Source organism: Nyctereutes procyonoides, unplaced genomic scaffold, assembly GCF_905146905.1.
Source record: "Nyctereutes procyonoides isolate TBG_1078 unplaced genomic scaffold, NYPRO_anot_genome, whole genome shotgun sequence".
Classification (NCBI taxonomy): Eukaryota; Metazoa; Chordata; class Mammalia; order Carnivora; family Canidae; genus Nyctereutes; species Nyctereutes procyonoides.
The window spans coordinates 53426342-53442671 of record NW_026575126.1 but is presented as its reverse complement, the minus strand read 5'-3'; the positions used below and the strand labels follow the sequence as shown (position 1 = coordinate 53442671).

The 16330-nt window shown below is 41.9% G+C and overlaps 1 protein-coding gene across 8 annotated transcripts in view; it reads left to right on the top strand.

The window, feature by feature from the left end:
* The first annotated feature begins 167 nt into the window (after nucleotides 1-167).
* Nucleotides 168-16330, top strand: part of DCUN1D3 (defective in cullin neddylation 1 domain containing 3) — a 39666-nt gene continuing 23503 nt past the window's right edge. For 2 of the 8 annotated variants that reach the window (XM_055340030.1, XM_055340031.1), the window contains exon 1: nucleotides 169-327. The gene's annotated coding sequence lies outside the window, so the exon portion shown is untranslated. Of the gene's footprint in view, nucleotides 328-496; nucleotides 641-791; nucleotides 811-4830; nucleotides 4849-16330 lie in introns of those variants that run through there. The other 6 variants (XM_055340032.1, XM_055340035.1, XM_055340033.1 and 3 more) reach the window with 6 other exon arrangements.

Here is a 16330-nt window from a genome sequence, read left to right as displayed (position 1 = left end):
CGACGGCTTCGTACGTCCGTGCGTACGTCGTGACGCAATCTTCCACCCGTTCCTCCCCGCCCCTCTTCTATTCTCCCTCCTGAAGCGGGCGGCCTGCGGGGTTACCGGAAGTGATGATGCAGGAGGCGATAGAGGGGGCGGGGCTTGGGGGCGGCCGCCGCCGGTGGGCCGCAGATGAAGAGGAGGCGGCGGCAGTGGTGGAAGAAGAGGCGGCGGCGGCGCGGGTAGGGATCCTGGAAACGCGAGCGGGGATGGTAGGTGGTTTGGACCCGCCGGGCCGCCGTCGTTTCCAGAAAGGGTTTGACTGGAGGAACCTCTGGAGCAGCTGTGAGTTTTGGGGGGGGGGTTAAGGAAAAGCGGGGAGCATTGAGAGATGAAGGGGCGGGGGTTGGGTACCTTCGAGAAAAGGGGGTGGAAGGGGAGGAGTGGAAATCAGCGCCTTGTCTGGACTGGTCCTTTTGGAAGAAGAGGCTGTGAGGGGAGCCTGTGGCGTGTCAGCTGCAGGGCTCAAGAAAACTTGCCTACTGTCCCTGCCTCGCCACGGCCAGCACCCCTCAACCCAGGCCTGGGGATCTGGGGGCTGGAACAGCCCTGGAGAGGGTGTCGACTCTGGTCCTATGGCCCGGGTAAGCTCTGTGAGGTAGGAGTCCAAGCGGGAGGTGGTGGGTAAATCTTCGGCTCCCTCCTCCCTCATTTTCCTCCCCACCCCCATCCTTCCCTTTAATCATTAACAGCCCTGGAATTAAGGGGCTCAGACCTGAAGGCCTTTCTGTGCACCTTTGCTATAAACGATAACCATCTGTGCCTGAGGTAATGGGGCTGGAAGCTTTGCCTGTATCCTGTGTAGGAAGTGGGACGGGGTGACAACGTATTGTTTTTTTTTTTTTTTCCCATTCCCCTTTCCCCCTTATCTTTCCTCGTATACACCCCTCGTTTCCACCTCAGTTCTCTGTGGCTACGTGGTAATCATGGTGGGTTTTTTTTTTTCTTTTCCTTTATGACACTTGGTACCTTGGTTACCTCTTGAATTTGGTGTTCAGCCTCTCTCCCAGATCTTCCTGCAAGCTTTGTAATACTTCAGTTACAGGCTATGTCACATTGGGAGTACCTCTCAATGCCTGGTAGCTCCAAATTAAGATGAGCATTTTCTCCTATGAATACTGGGATTCCAAAGCCCTTGCAAGGATTCCTAAATGGCATCATAGCCCAGGAATCAAAGTCTCTTGTTCTAAATACTTTGTGTGTGAGGAATTTACATCTTGTCAACTCTTTCCAAAATGATTTGATGTTAGGCTAATTCTGGATTTCTGTGTTTCTCTCCACCCACACTTCATGATGCACTTCAGAGAACAGAAAACCCCATATTACTTTTTTGTTTCTGCAATTGGACAATAGCTCTTTTATCTTTTTCTCTATTTGTGTCGGGCACACAAGTCTTCAGTGACACTTTTGGCTTGTGCTGATTTCTGTCTTATGCTCTCATTTATTTAGCTGATTCTTTGTGTATAGACGGACTTAAATGAGAAAATGTGATCTGTTTGGAAAAAAAAGTACAAACCAATAACAAAAATTATTTGAAGAAAGCAGAGAATGACTGGAAAGAAGATCTCTATTGATGTTCTGTGGGTTTCAAAAAAAAAAAAAGTCACCAAGTAGTCCTCTTTTAGCTTGTTGTAGGAATTTCAGAGTGAAATGTAATGGTTCCTATTTTGATGTTGATATTTTCTTCGGTAGTCCTCTGTTGCATGTGGAACTGTGTTTTCTGAAGAGCTTTAAGAAATAGTGCCTAAATTTTAGAGGTCCTTTGGTTAGAAAGTGTCCATAAGTCCTGGGCCTTTATAACTGAATTTATGATGCGTATTGCTAGAAGAATTATAACGGATCCCATCCTACTCATCAGGGCTTTCAGGCCTGATAAAATGATATTTAATGCTTTGATTATACAAGTAACAACATCATGTTTAGATGTTTCACAGAACTGTAACAAAAGAAAAGAATGAGTACTATTCTCACCTTAATTGATTTGGAACCATTGAATATAAAGTCCAAAATTCATTCATCCAACAAGCATTATTGATTAGCTAGTAAGAGCTAGCCAGTATTTTGGGCTGTGGTTGGCAAAGGTGAATGCAGGCATAAGGTCTGAACTCTTATGGCGCTTACGCTGGAGTGTGTGGGGCAGAATAAATAAGCGAATCAGACTTTGCTAAGTGCTGAAGTACAGTGATATGACAAAACATGTCTAATCGGGATGCAGTCAAGGAAGACCTTTTCAAGGAAGGTGACCCTTAAGTTGAGCTTTGAATAAAAAGAAGCCAGACATGCAGATATAGGGGAGGAGCCTTCCAGGTTCCTGGGACTAGGTAGTGCAGAAACTGGCACAAATGACTCTGGCAAGTTCTAAGGCTTGGGAAGAAAGGGGTGAGGTGGAGGAGGGGGAGGGTAGAGAGGTGAGGGAGAATGGGAAAGGGGAGTAACAGCCAGAGCCTCGTGAACAAAAAGGAAATGAAAAGTTTAGGTCAGAGAGGTGGAGGCTGGGCTCAGAATAGGTAGGCAAAATAAGAGCAAGAAAAAGGAAATAGAAAGTGGTGCTCCTTTTTGATCAGTTCTGTTTCCTTTCTTGGAGCATTATGACTTACTGTTTTGCAGGTACTGTTGGATTATTGCAATAAAAAAAAACTCACCCTGCTGAGTGTGGGAGAGGAGGCGAGATGGCTGTGGTCACCTGGGTCTTTTCTGGCAGATAAACGTCAAACTGTGTTCAGAATTAAACAGAATGTTCGGGATCCCTGGGTGGCGCAGCGGTTTGGCGCCTGCCTTTGGCCCAGGGCGCGATCCTGGAGACCCGGGATCGAATCCCACGTCGGGCTCCCGGTGCATGGAGCCTGCTTCTCCCTCTGCCTGTGTCTCTGCCTCTCTCTCTCTCTGTGTGACTGTCATAAATAATTTAAAAAAAAAATATATATATATATATATATTAAACAGAATGTTCAACTGAGAGTGCACTTTTTTTTTCTTACTGTTTTCTGTCCTGTATGCTGCTATTTAAAATTGCATAACAAGTACCCTGCATATGTTCTAATGCATGAATCCTCCTTTGCTTCCAGCTGTGTATGAATTTAGGGTTGAAGTTTGGGCAGGTGATAATAATATGTCCCTGTTGATCTCCAAAGATGTCCATCAGGATCTAAGTTTGAAGTTGCTTTTGTAGGGAGGCAGGTTTTGTGTTGCAATATTTCCTCTCTTGTCTGGTCTGCCTGGTGACTAATAACACTCAGCTGAGGTGTAGGTTGGTGCTAAAAGTTCTTTCAGTGGATTACAGTAGATAAATGACCATTGTGGGCGCAGTCCCACTGTGTCGGCATCTTTGGGCTGGCACGTAACCCGGGGATGTAACCTATTTTGGCTTCTGTTAGGGCCATTCATCTCTAGTAGTCAGCTACTTCTCAGCCTCACCTTGACCAGATTGTCCACTTGAGAAGCCCAATCAGGACTCCTCCTTGATTTGGCCCTCTACTGCCATGTCACAGTGGCCCGAAACAGAAAGAATACTCTCTTTTCTTCTTTTGAACCCCACAACAGTGACTAGTGTGTTCTTTGAGTGAATTGGCCCTTTGAGCCATGTGGTTGAGGGACTTAAATGTTGCTTAGGCTATTTGTAGTAAAGTTGGTATTAGAAATGCTAAATAAAAACTTTTTAGTGTTTGAGGAAAAACAAATCAGAAATTAAGGACCTGTCACCTGTTTTAAGTTCTGGTATTTTAGTAGCATTGGTAGATGGATTGTGAAAACTAACTTTGAATAGAGCTAACTGGGCAGTCCTGAGGGTAATGAAGGGAGTGGAATAGAGCCTGGTACTGAATTACTTAATTCGGACTTGAATACAAATGGAAAGTCTTTTAGTTAGCAAACTAGTGACTAAAGTGAACAGCTAGGGACAGGCAAACAATAGACTCCGCTCTCCATACTGCAGAGTAACTCAAAGGAACGGAGAACTGATAGTAAAATATACGTGTGTGTGTGTGTGTGTGTGTGTGTGTGTGTGTGTGTGTACACACAGGGCTTTTGTTGGTCTAGGTTAAAGAATTTTGGACTTTGTATGCTAATGCTGGGCTTCAGATACTTTAGCCAATGGGTTATTAAGCTGTCCACTATTCATCTTCATTTCAATGGTTTATTATAATGCAAATATGAAAATATCCTGTAGGCTGAAATTTCATCAGCCAGTTTGGAGACTGGTGACTCTTTTCTAATTTCTGAAAGGAGGTAGATGGATAGGAGGGCACTTGAACACAGGGAAAAGCCATTGATTGACTCCTACGTTGGCCACTGATTGTGTTTGGGGAAAGAATCCACAAAATCTAAATGAATTTGGAGTCTTGGAGCTGAGCTGGCTTTTAATATAGGATGCCAGTTAATTTCTTTCTTAAACTTCAGGGGCTTTTGGTCATATTCCTCTGAAAGGTAGGCACCCTTGGAAGCTAGTTGATGCCACTTATTCTTGGAGTTGTGGTGTTTTGTATTGCATTGAGTGACTTAAAATTAATCTGATATGGCTACTTTTTTTTTTTTAAGATTTTATTTATTTATTCATAAGACACACACACACACAGAGGCAGAGACACAGGCAGAGGGAGAAGCAGACTTTCTGCAAGGAGCCGGATGTGGGACTCGATCCCGGAACCCGGAATAATCCCCTGAGCTGAAGGCAGACACTCAACCGCTGAGCCACCCAGGCATTCCGATACGGCTACTGTTTTGATGTCTGTGCTGCAATAAGGAGAGTTAATTGTACACTGGCTACCAGTTGTTTCAAGGTGAAGATGTGGTAACTCGATTGAAACAATGGTAATTACTTGGTAACTCTATTTCCCCAGCTCTTGATAACTACAATTACCTTTTTGTGTCTGTTTACAGGTGTTGATACCAGTGAACCAGGACCAATTCTCCCTAAATGTTGCAGTGTTCTGAAGCTCTTTGCACAATGGACCAGGGTGTTTGAGTTAGTGTCTTTCAGTTCAAATCTAGTTTCACTGGTTCTTGTGTCTGGTTCTCTAGGTGATGGAAGGTCCTATTTCTTTTGGGGGAACAAGATTACCATAGCACCTAACCATTTAACTAATGAGTAATACATATTTATTTAGCAAACATGTTTATTTATTTATTTAAATATGTTTAGCAACATATTTATTTAGCAAAGTAATGAGAGAGAAGGTTGGAAGTGCCTCAAACTCTAATTCTTTGAAGTCTTGATATGCCAAAAGAAAAAAATGGGAGGGAGAAAGTTCCAAAGAATCTTCCTTTAGATGTGTGTGAATGAAACTTTACTTAAATACCATATATCAGAATAGGGAAACTCAATAAGTCAGTCTTGAGGTCGTGATTAGCCCTTATTGTGGCCAAAATAAGCCACCTATGACCAGTGCATCAATCCCAACCTGAGTGCATAGAAAGGTAGGCATCATGCTAATGATGAGAGTGTGGCTTTGCTTGGGACTGTCCTGAGTGGAGCTGTGCGGTGTTGGATTTTGAGCTGAATTGCAGCATGGAAGCTTAGATTACATAGCTTTAGGAAACATCTGTGGGCAGCCTGGGTGGCTAGCGGTTTAGCGCCACCTTCAGCCCGGGGTCTATCCTGGAGACCCAGGATCCAGTCCCGCATCAAGCTTACTGTATGGAGCCTGCTTCTCCCTCTGCCTGTGTCTCTCATGAATAAATAAATAAAATTAAAAAAAAAAAAAAAGAAAAGAAACATCATCTGTGTTCCTATTCTGCCCTGCCCTGCTGGAGGGCTCAGCCTCAGGACCTAGGGACTAGAAATAATTCTGTTGCTAAGGCCTGTAAATCCAGACCAGATATGATGCTATCTTGGATAGCAAAACCCTGTATAGTGTAGTACTTCCCATTTTTGGAGAGCACTTAGCATCTTTTGTAACCACTGCTTTAGTCTCTGCTGTCATTCCAGGAGACAGTGTGCTGGAAAGACTTGTCCTCTTATTTTATTAATAGATTGCTTCCGCCCTGTCAGGACTGCAGAGTTTGGTTATAACTTTTAGCTCTTATTGGTTGATGAAGGGTTTGGACTCTGCAGTATCTGCTTAAGATGGGTTGGTGTGTGATCAATAATTCTGATTCTGAACAAGACTCAAATCATAGCATTTATTATATTGAATGCAGTTCATTCTTTTTCCTGCAGTTTAGGAAGAAGCAGGAAAAAGACCCTCAAAGAACCTTAGAATATCTGGTGTAGTGTTTTTTCAAACTAGGCTATAATGGAACCCTCTTGTAGGTCATTGCTGGAGTACACTGTGGTGGAATGAGGAGGTTTTGCTCTTTTCCTTCCATTTCCCCTATTATGCTTCACTCTGAAAGTTAACTTTAATACTCTGTTATGTTGGGCTTCCCCAGAAGAATGCTATAGAATAGAATGTTCTGAAGCCAAAAACAGGTTGAAAAGCAGTGATTTAGTCGGGAAATTGAAATCTAGAAAGGTTATAATAAAGTTGCTTAAAGAGCAAGATACAGGACCAGATTCGAATCTTCTCTGTACTAATTTTATTTTCTCATCTACACTGCCTCATATGTGTAGGCACTTTGTTTGAGTTTAATTGGAATCCTTGCTGTTTGGTTTTTTTATATATTCTTGGTTCTTTACTCATTTTTGTCATTTACTCATTTTTGTCACAAATTGCTGTTCTTTCAGGAAGACTCCTTATAACCACAACCACCTTTGAAGGATATGTGAAATGAGGTTATTAACGAGTGGGGGCACTAGTAAGTAGCTGGCCTTATATCCTCAGAATGTTTCTGAAAGTGACAATAGTACTTTCAAATAGGAGTTGAGGCTTTATCACTTTCATTTCTTAAGCTATCAGGCAGGCTATAGAGAATACCTATGTAAAATGCTGAACCAAATACTTCTTTTTCCCAGTGACCTGGCCTGTGATCTGAACAGGAAAACCTAGGTATATCCATTGACAGGACAGTTTTGGGAAATAACTACAATGGCCACATCCCTGCCCTGTTTTTTTTTTTTTTCTTTTTTTTCCTTTTTTTTATGAAGCAAATTTGTTTTCAGTTAAACTCTTGCTTTATATCTACTTGATGATTACTTAGTGGCTGCTGTTTATTTTTTTTAAGAGAGTGAAGGGGGGAAAGGGCAGAGGGAGAGGGAGAGAGAATCAAGCAGACATTTGCTGAGGGTGGAGCCCAACATGGGCCTCCATTTCATGACCCTGAGATCATGACCTAAGCTGCAATCAAGAGTTGGATGCTTAACTGAGCTACCCAGGTGCCCCAGCTAGTGGCTGCTCTTAAAAAATTTTTTTTTTAAGATTTATTTATTTATTTGAGAGAGAAAATGCACATGTATGTGCATGTAAGTGGGGAGAGGGTCAGAGAGAGAGAATCTTCAAGCAGACTCCCTGTGTGGAGCCCTGGCCCGGGGCTCAATCTCATGGGTCATGAGCTGAAACTAAGACTTGGACCGAGCTGCCTTCCCTGAGCCACCCAGATGCCCCAGCTAGTGGCTGTTCTTTAAACAGAAAGAGAAGGTTAGCAATACCATTGCAGTGAGGTTGCTGGTGTGGTTTCTAAGTGGCAGGATCATGGACATGCTAGAAGTCCCAGGTCCTTAGAGGAGACATTTTTCTCAGTTTCAGTGACATTTTCTTTCTTCTAAGTGAGTGGAATTCAAGAACAAGAAGTGAATGCTCTGTGTCCATTTTAAAGAATGTTTCCATAATTCTTTTACTCCTAGTAAATTGGTTTTTCTTTGAAGTAACAAGTCATTGGTTCAGTCATTTACTCAAAATAGTTGGTTACAGATGATGCCTATCTTTGAGAAGGAGAAGTTTACTTGGGGATTTCCTAACATTTTATGAAAGAGAAAAGTCTAAAGACTTCTAAAGGCATTTAGATAGGTGGGTTCAGTTGTGGGGGGAGGAAGATGTGTAGAAGAGCAGGCCTTTGAGATGGTGGGGCAGGGGTGGTGGTGTTATTACGGGCTGGGTACACTGGGTGAAGAGAAATGCCCATCAGTGGTCCAGCTGGGAAAGGGTAAAAATGTTAACAGTGGCACTGTCCGGGGGAAGAGTGGGTAGGAAAGGAGCAGGCCCACAGGATTGCCCAACTCCAAGGAACACTGTTCCTAAGGAGGGAAACAGGGGCCTGTAGAGTTGGGTAATGCAGTGGCCCTCACCAGGGCTCTGACCACAAGTGTTCTTTCCCATTGCTGGAAAGTATATTTCTGATGGGGAGTGGTGAATGCAGGGATGCAGTATCTGGTTTGACCAGATTGGTCTTAAAGATTGCTTGTGGAGTGCTGGCTTAAGTTTTTTGAGATCTCTGTCTCTTTTGATTTTACTTTTGACAAATCAGAAGTTCAGAAGTTGGTAAACAAGAGGGAATGTGATGTCCTTGGGTGCATCAGAGTTTGGGTAAAAGTACATAATGAAGCAAATACTAGGTGGTGATTGTTATTTAACAATGTCTACTGTGCAAAGGGAACAGTTACATGTAAACTATTGAAGTAATTCATGATTCTCTCATGGAGACTATAATGTGGGATAAATCACAACTAAAATTATTAAAGAGTAATCATGTTTTACTTCACATTTCTGCAACAGTCCATGTTTTCTTTACCAGGTCAAATTAGTTCCTAAGTCTTTCTTCTTCTCCTCATTCATTCATTCATTCATTCGAGACACAGAGAGAGAGAGGCAGACACATAGGTAGAGGGAGAAGCAGGCTCCCTGACCCAGGACCCCAGGATCATGACCTGAGCCAAAGGCAGATGCTCAACCATTGAACCACCAGGTACCCCATGTTTCTTCTTCTTCTTCTTTTTTTTTAAAGATTTTATTTATTTATTAATGATAGACACACACAGAGAGAGTGAGCGACAGAGACACAGGCAGAGGGAGAAACAGGCTCCATGCAGGGAGCCTGACGTGGGATTCGATCGCAGGTCTTCAGGATCAGGCCTTGGGCTGAAGGCAGTGCTAAACCGCTGAGCCACCCAGGCTGTCCCCCATCTTTCTTCTTTTAAAAGAAATTTTATTTTACCAGGTACTTGTGGATCTGTCTAGGAGCCAATTTCCTACTCGCACTGAAAATGGCAAGCAGGGCTCTGAATTGGTGACAGCTGTAGATTTAATGATTAGATCAAGTAGAGAAGTGGCTTCTGAGCACCAGTTTAATTGGTTTTAATGTGGACTTTTTCTGAGGTTATTAATTATGTTTTTCCAACAACAATTCTCTAATACTATCTAAATGTCCAACGGTTCGATTCTAATACAAACTGCCTGGAGTTAGTGCATACCCCTCAAAATAATCACTCGTTCTCATAAGATTGTCCCACTTTAGATACCAGCTACAAGTACCGAATAACCCCAAGGTACCTGCACTTCTGCCTGGCAGACTACAAATTTGGGGTTCGTCACAACCACCCTCCCCCAGATTCAATAATTGTCAGAACATATGACTCACAGAACTGGGAAAAGTATTCGGGATTATAGTTTCTTTATAAAGGATACAACTCAGGAACAGCCAATTGGAAGAGATGCATGAGACAAGATATGAATGAGCACAGCTTCCATGGCCCCTCTGGGCATGCCAGCCTCCCAGCATGTCATTGTGTTCACCAGTCCTGGAGCTCCCCTAGCCTGGTTTTAGTTTCATTGAGTCTCCTTTATGTAGGCATAATTGATTCAGTCATTGCCCTGCTGCTTGAAGTCCAGCCACTCTCCTCTCCCCTGTGGTCTGAAAATTCCAACCTTCTAATCAAGTGCCTGGTCTTTCTGGTGTGGCCAGCCTCTGTTGTGAAGCTATGGAAGGGCCCACCCTGAGTCACTTCATTAGCAGAAACTCCAGTGTGGTCCACCAGGGAATCCTTAGGAATATCAAAGGACACTTATAAAAGTAAGGATGTACCAAGAGTTTTAGGAGCTGGGACAAAGACCAAATATATACATGCACACACATTTTTTTCCCAAATGTATTTCTTATCATACCACATTAATACTCCAGCTTTGCATCCCATAAGTAGTAATGGAAGGAGTCTCCCTAAAGTTGATTTAGATAATAACTAACAATATGTATTTACTGTTAATTAGATGGAGTTTTTTGTTAAGAAAGTGCAGATAGAGTAGCTTTGGATTACAAAGGTACAATCTCCTCCCTCAGCCAGTATAAAATAGCATTCCCAGGATATGTTATAGTTCCTTGAACTTATTAACAGGTGCTTTAGCTTTAGACTTCCCTAGTGCAAGAAATGAGCTCACTTAATAAGATATCAAATATACAGAATTCATGTTTCCTTTCAGTGTGACTTGAAAAAAGATAGTGCATTGGTTAAGAGCATCAGCCTAGTCAGTCTGGGTTTGAGCCTGAACTTTATCACCTACTTACAGTTTGATGTTGGATGAACCACTTAACATCCCTAAGTCTCATTTTTATCTTCTTCATATATAAAGGGAGGATAATCACAGGAAATAATTGTGAGGATTCAATAAGGATATGGCACAGTGCCTGGCATAGATATAAACATCTAAGAACATCAGCTTTTATTAGCTACATGCATGCATAGCTAAGCTCACCTGGGTTGGCGGCTCCCAAGGGGCCAGGTACTATATAATTTTACTTTTATATAGGAGGACATATGGGACAGTATATAAAACCTTGATGGGCACCCAATAGACACAGGTTATCTATCACTTGAAAATAAAACCTTCTCTGGGTATCTGGGAAGTATAGGAGTGACTCTGTGATGGAAACTTCCAGCCTGTTTCCAGGGCTGGCTTAAAACCAAGAGATGGAAAATCTTCCTGAAACTATAGAACACGCATGAGCAACGGGGACTGGGGCTCAGTAGCAACAGTACTGTTGAACCAAAAAATGGGAAACTGATCCAGGAGACGTTTTTATCTTTTACAGTATACCTTGAAGTTCATTGAGTTTGGGCAAAATTACATGAGGCTTTCGGAAAGAAACAGCAAATTTTTCAGCTGGTCCAGAAATCCTTTGAGAGTCAGCTGGCAAGTACCATGTTGTGTATGTGCTTCTCAGAGAAAGTGAAATGCCCAGGTATACTGGTAAAAGGCTTACCAGCTGCTTGAGGTTCACTTGTTGGTGAACTCTTCCAAGCCCAGTTCTCTTTTTTTTTTTTCTTTTTTAAAGACTTTGTTTATTTACTTGAGGGGCGGGGCATGTGGCATGAGCAGGGAGAGGGGCAAGTAGACTCTGTGCTTAGACTGGAGGCTCCACCCCAGGACCCTGTGATCATGACCTGAACTGAAGGCAGACACATAAGCTGACTGAGCCACCCAGGTACCCCGAGGCCAGGTCTTGAATTTTCCCTATAGGTCTATTCCCTGGAGATGCTACTCTAGTGGGACCACCACTGGACTAAGTCTAGAAACTAGTCTGGCCTCTGTCACAGTTACTGTGTGTCTTTGGGCAAGTTACAGCGCCTCTTTGAGTCTGTTTCCTTACCTGTATCATAGATTTGAGACTAAATCACTATTTTTCAAAGTGTGGCATCGGTTACATTTTTAGTGTATATGCTGCTGAAGTGAGCATTCGAGTGTTTTTGGTAGAATTGATGGTACACAAGATGATTTTTGGTGGTACATGGATGAGTCCTTTTTGTTTCCTAGTTCTGTATTTTATTGCGTATTAATGAAAACATAATAACTCACATACCTTTGTCTTCATGGATAGTGTTGCTTAGGATGACATTAAAGTGGATATGATTTTTTTTATGCTCTTTAGAAAAATATTGGGGGAACAATAGTTGGAATGGTAGATGGATATTTACCATGAATATGACCATAGATCATAAAGGTCATCTAGAAAAGACTGGAATTTGTAATTTCTAAGGTTTAGTAATTCTGTTGCAGTGCCACACCTTCGTGAAGTTCTGTGGTGATAGATACTTTAGAGCGGGTCCTTAAGACTTTCCTCATTCAAGCAAATTGATGCATTTCTCTTTCTGCATTTGTAGTGAAGATAGAGTGAAGATACCGATAAGTAAGTTGTATAGAATTTAAAATATTGTAAATGTTAGTAGTGGTGGCTTTTTTTAAAGAATAAGAAATAAGTAGTATTGCTTCCTCTTTCACCCTAAGCAGTTTCCTTGCAACCAGGATTGATTTTTGTTCCTTTCACTCTTTGGGGTTGAGGCTTCCCATGGAAGCAGCTAGGGTTCTGACCTGTTCTGTCGTGGAGAGAAAAAAATGCCAACTCTCTCTCTCTCTCTCTCTCTCTGTCTCTGTCTCTCGCTTTTTTTTTTTTTTTTTGGCCAACCCTCTCTCTTGAATGCATGCCAGTGCATGTATTCTAGGTTCTGGAAGGCTGGGGCTCTGCTCTGTCTTAATGTCTGGTACATTACTTCTTGCTGGTAACTTCTTTAAAGGTACAGTGTGACAATGTTCCGTAAAATGAAGTTAAAAACTGAGGCAAGCTTTATTTAAAATTTCATTTCACTTTCTGTCATATTGCTTGTAACTCAGCAGAGGGAGGGTCTTGAGAAGTTAAATGAGCAGTGGTAGAAATGAAACAAACTATTGTAGGAGGTGCTTTCTTTTTAAGTAAAACCTCAGAATAAAACTGAAATCTCGATTTCGTAATAGGAGCCAAGAAAGTTGCTTTCAGAGGTAGTCTATGGTTCTTAAGTTGTTGTTGTTTTTTTTTATTTAAACCTTAATTACCTTTGTTCTCTTGATATCTTCTATGTATCTTCACACTGTCATCTTTCATTATCTACTTTGGTTGTTGGCCTATGTTCTGCAAGTGATTTTGTTTTATAATTACTGCAGCATAGAGGCTCATGCATCTGTCTAGCTCATGTAATAAATTGTTTAATGTTTCAAATTATAATATCAAAAAATTGGTATAAGGATGGTTCTGTGTCTGTTCTCTTTCTGTGCCATGTGTTACCTAGTCAAGATGAGGTCAAAATAGAGCGAAATGGTGACAGTGATGTAGCCCAAGATTATTTTCCTTCTTCCTTTATTTAATACAGTGTTCTACTTGATTTCATAATGAGACACTCTCACCAATTGAGGTGAAATCTAATGTTCCAAGCCACAAGCCCTCATACTTTGTAAATTTTGGTTTTGTCATTCATACTGTCTTGTCTCCTGAGGGAAGTGGTGACTTGTGGTATTTGGCACGTTGGGAAAGGGCAAAAGCCTTTACTCAGGCCTATATTTTGCAGTATTAAAAAATCTCTTTTCCCACTAAAATCTGTTTCATGACATGCATGACATTCATCTTTGTGCAGATTCACAAGTCTGCCTTACTCTGGGTAGATATCTTCCAGAGTCCATTTCCCTTGGCACAGAGTTTAGTCATTATTTATAGATAACTGCTGATGAGTCTGGGGAAATCCTGAAAGGGGCTGGAGGGGGTTGGTGACATTTGCCCTTGGTCTCTAGACTAGGGTTTACAAAGCTAGAGTGGGGTTGTTTATTTCCTTCTCTTCTTGGAAAATTGCCATTGGATCAATGAGTCTTGGTTAAGATTTTTTGTGGGCAGCTGAGTTGTTGGGCCTTTAACGATGGGAGCCACGTGAAAGACTGTTCTTTCCCAGTCATACAAATAATTATCTCCAGGTAGGATAATCTCTGCAGAAGTGTAAGCATTTAAGACCACACATTAAAAAAGATAAAATGTAATTTAGAGTCAGAAGGAAAGTTTTACATATATAGTGGTAGAGTTCAAAACCTTTTCAAGCCATTCTTCCATGTTTCCTGCGCTACTGGAGAAGACCACTTTGGTCTTCTCATGGTAACCTAATGTTTTAATTCTTTTTTTTTCTTTTTTTTAAGATTTTATTTATTTATTCATGAGAGACACAGAGAGAGAGAGGCAGAGACACAGGCAGAGGGAGAAGCAGCCTCCGTGCAGGGAGCCGAACGTGGGACTCGACCCTGGGGTCTCCAGGATCATGCCCTGGGCCGAAGCTGGTGCTAAACCACTAAGCCACCGGGGCTGCCCTAATGTTTTAATTCTTTTCTTTTTTTTTTCTTTTTTTTTTTTTTATTTATGATAGTCACAGAGAGAGAGAGAGAGAGAGGCAGAGACACAGGCAGAGGGAGAAGCAGGCTCCATGCACCGGGAGCCTGACGTGGGACTCGATCCCGGGTCTCCAGGATCGCACCCTGGGCCAAAGGCAGGCGCCAAACCGCTGCGCCACCCAGGGATCCCTAATGTTTTAATTCTTATAGGAAACTTGAACTTTCATGGCAACTTAAGTAAAAAAATGAAAGTGTATAACTAAAGACTTTATCTCTTAACTTTAAACCTCCCTAGTCAAAGAACCAGAATTGCTTAGTTTGTCAGGGCATTTGCTTTTCTAAGTGTCCAGCTCAAAACCATTTCTTGGCTTAGCAGAAAGAGATAATAAAATGTTATGCAACAGGTAAAAATCTTTCCAGTTGCCTTTTCCCCGTTTGGAAGGATACAGTTTTTCCTTTTCTCTGAGTAGTTGGGCCTGAGTTCCTCCTCTTTCTGGTTCGTAGCCTTACTATTTTGCATACAATGCTTAAGTTGACAACACTGAGTTCTCAGGTCTCCAGCATTTAGTTCTTGTGACTTGGCCTGCTTAAGCAAAAGAGCTTTTGATGATAATAGCAGCGTAACAGAACAAAACTTTCAAAAACACACTTTTAATAGCACTTTCGATTTCCAGACAGGTATAAGATATTTTCTAGGAAGAACCAGCCTATGTAGTTTTCAAATTAGACATACTTGAGCAGGGGACCAGCTTTCCCAGACAGAATGTGGATCATTCATAGGGAACTTTTGAAATTCAAAACTAGCCCTGTAACCTAGAAAAATTTGGCCTCCAAATTTGATGCTTTCACCATTGTATTCAAAGTGAAATGTGTGTAGCCTGAATTTTTCTTGAGGACTGATTCTAGGATTGGATACACAGTGTTTCAGGAAAAATATGTTTATGGGTTGCCAGCTATTCATGCCAATGCATTTGAGCAGCTTTGTGGATCTTGTTCTTAAGGTCCTTACAATGTGGTTAGGAAAACAGACATAACAATTAGAAAATGTTGTAAAATCAGTGCCAAAAAATATCCATGTTATAAATAAAGATGGAGGGGTGCAGAGAGGCTCTAGGTCAGCTTGAAGGAGGTAGGAGAGGAGTTCTGTGGGAGGTAAAATCTTAGCTGGTCTTGAAAGACAAAGACTAGAGAGTGAGGTGGCATTCCAGGTAGAGGTAACGGTATGTGTAAAACTACCGAAGCATGGGAAACCATGGCATTTTGGGGAATGGCAGGAGTTTCAGTATGCCTAAGGGATGTAGAATGAATGAGATGGCGAGAATGACAGAACTGGCCAAACTTGGAAGGGGGCTTCTTTGTATGCCTTGCTGAGTTTTGATTGTCTTTTGTGGGTGAATGGGAACTATTAAATAATTTTGAGTAGAGATGTGGCATACTCGTGTGTGTGTGTGTGTGTGTGTGTGTGTGTGTGTGTATGTGAGAGAGAGAGAGAGAGAGTGAGAGAGAGACAGAGACAGATCTTTCCAGCAATAGTGTAAAAGAGGGTGGAGAGAGCAAGCCCAGATGTAGGGAAATTTATTTGTGGGAGTGCTGCAGTAAAGGTGTCAGTGGCCTGAGCTGTAGAATTACTGAGGACAGGTAGCTACTCAAGGAGTAAGAATTTACAACATTTGGCTTAATCTGATAAAACTGCTTGCATGTCCCGCATGGGTCAGTAGGCTGAAGGGTGCCCTGTTCCATATAGTCACTTGGAGACCCAGGCTGATGAAGATCCTGCTATTGTGTGTTGTCTTGGTCACCATGGCAGGGAAAAGATGGGCGGGATGTCATGTGCCAGCTCTGTGCTTAGGCTTAGAAATGATAAGGATCACATCTGCCTATGTCTCTGCCTCTCTCTCTATGTCTCTCTCATGAATAAATAAAATCTTAAAAAAAAAAATCACATCTGCCTACAGTTCATTGCCCAGAAATAGACACATTCCCCCATCTCACTGAAAGGAGGCTGGAAAATTGAGGGAACAGATGTACTGCTTGGTGAGCTTCTCTGTCTATGCCACAGATTTACGTGAAGTGGTTTTTTTCTGAGGTAATATCTTCATCAGGATATCAGTAGTACCAACTTCATAGGGTAGATGTGGGGCTTAACTGCTGTCATGATTCTAAAATGCCTACTGTTGTGTCTGGCACAATAAGGCTGTTGGAGGGCATCTTTAAGTTTGATCTTGAGATTTTCTCACTGGGTCATATCTATTTACTGGGTTATAATCAATAATTAAAAACCAAACTAAAGAAGAGAAATAGCATAAATT